The following is a 2150-nucleotide window of genomic DNA, read 5'->3' as shown; positions in this document are numbered from 1 at the left end:
AGGAGAAGACAAAAAGGGAATCCACAGAGAGGAAAGAACAGAAACGCATCCAGAGAGAAGAGAGGACAGAAGGGACCCAGAGAGAGGAGAGTAAATAAGGTCACCCAGATAGAGCAAAGGACATTATGGCATCCAGAGAGAGGTGAGGACACTAGGGAATCCAGAGAGAGTAGAGTGAAGAGTGGCATTCAGAGAGAGGGGAGAACAAAAGGCATCCAGGGAGAGGAGAGAGCAAAAGGGCATCCAGAGTGACGAGTAGACAGAGCGAATCCAGAGAGAGGAGTGGATAACACGGGATCCAGAAAGAAGAGAAGACAGAAGGAAATCCATAGAGAGGAGAGAACAGAAGGTCATCCAGAGAGAGGAGAGAGAAGAAGGGCATCCGTAGAGATGAGAAGACAGAAGGGCATCCAGAGAGAGGAGAAAACATAAGTGCATCCATAGAGAGGAGAAGACAGAAGGGCATCCATGGAGATGAGAGTTCAGAAGGGCATCCCAAGAGAGGAGAGAACAAAGGGCATCCAGAGAGAGGAGAATACAGAAGGGCATCAGGAAAGTGGAGAGAACAGAAGGGCATTCAGAGAGAGGAGAGAGCAAATGGGCATCCAGAGAGAGGAGAAGACAGATTGGCATACAGAAATAGGAAAGTACAGAAGGGCATCCATTGAGATGAGAGTTCAGAAGGGCATCCCTAGAGAGGAGAGAACAAAGCGCATTCAGAGAGAGGAGAATAGAGAAGGGCATCCAGAGAGAGGTGAGGAGAGAAGGGCATCCCAAGAGAGGAGAACACAGAAGGGCATCCAGAGAGACAAGAGAACAGAAAGGCATCCATAAAGAATAGAGGACAGAAGGGCATCTAGAGAGAGGAGAGAAGAGAAGGGCATTCAGAGAGAGGAGAAGACAAAAAGAAAATCCAGAGAGAGTAGAAAACAGAAGGGCATCCAGAAAGAGGAGAGGACAGAAGGGAATCCAGAGAGAGGAGAGTGAAGAAGGGCATCCAGAGAGAAGAGAGGACACAAGGGAATCCAGAGAGAGTAGAGTGAAGAAGGGCATTCAGAGAGAGGAGAGAACAGAAGGGCATCCATAAATAGGAGAAGAGAGGAGGCATCCAGGTTGAGAAGAGGACCAACGGGCATCCTGAGAGAGGAGAGGACAGTAGGGCATTCAGGGACAGAAGAGAACAGAAGGGAATCCAGAGAGAGGAGAGGACAGAAGGGTATCTAGAGAGAGCAGAAAACAGAAGGGCATCCAGAAAGAGGAGAAGAGAGAAGGGCATCAGGAGATAGGAGAAGACAGAAGGGTATCCAGAGAGAGGAGGAAACAGAATTTACTCCAGATAGTAGACAGAGCAGAGGGGCATCCAGAGAGAGGAGAGGAAAGAAGGGCATCCACATAAAATACTACAGAAGGCCATACAGAGAGAGGAGAAGACAGAAGGGCATCTAGATAGAGAAGAGAACAGAAGGGCAACCAGAAAGAGGAGAGAAGAGAAGGGCATCCAGAGAAGGAGAAGACAGAGCGAATTCAGAGAGAGTAGAGGATAAAACGGCATCCAGAGAAAGGAGATGACAGAAGGGAATCCAGAGAGAGGAGAGAGCAGATGGGCATCCAGAGAGAGGAGAAGACAGAAGGGCATCCGGAGAGAGGAGAAAACATAAGTGCATCCAGCGAGAGGAGAAGACAGATGGGAAGCTGGTGAGACGTGAGAACAGAAGGGCATAGAGAGAGAGGAGAAGACAGAAGGGCAACCAGAGAGAGGAGAGGACAGAAGGGCATCCAGAGGGAGGAAAAGACAGAAGGGCATCCAGAAAGAGGAGAGGACAGAACGGCATCTAGAGAAAGGAGAGAACAGAAGGTCATCCAGAGAGAGGAGAAGATAGAAAAGCATAGGGAGAAAGGAGAGAACAGAAGGGCATTCAGAGAGAGGAGAAGACAGAAAGGCATAGGAAGAGAGTAGAGAAAAGAAGGGCATCCACAGAGAGGAGAGGGTAGAAGGGCATCCGGTGGGAGAAGAAGAGAGAATGGCATCCAGAGAGATGAGAGAACAGAAGCACATTTAGAAAGAGGAGAGAACAGAAGGGTATCCAGAGAGAGGAGAGAGCAGAAGGGCATCCAGGAAGAGGAGAAGACAGTATGGCATCCAGAGAGAG

Source organism: Arvicanthis niloticus, unplaced genomic scaffold (assembly GCF_011762505.2).
Source record: "Arvicanthis niloticus isolate mArvNil1 unplaced genomic scaffold, mArvNil1.pat.X pat_scaffold_1216_arrow_ctg1, whole genome shotgun sequence".
NCBI classification, from domain to species: domain Eukaryota; kingdom Metazoa; phylum Chordata; class Mammalia; order Rodentia; family Muridae; genus Arvicanthis; species Arvicanthis niloticus.
This window is presented reverse-complemented; position numbering follows the sequence as displayed.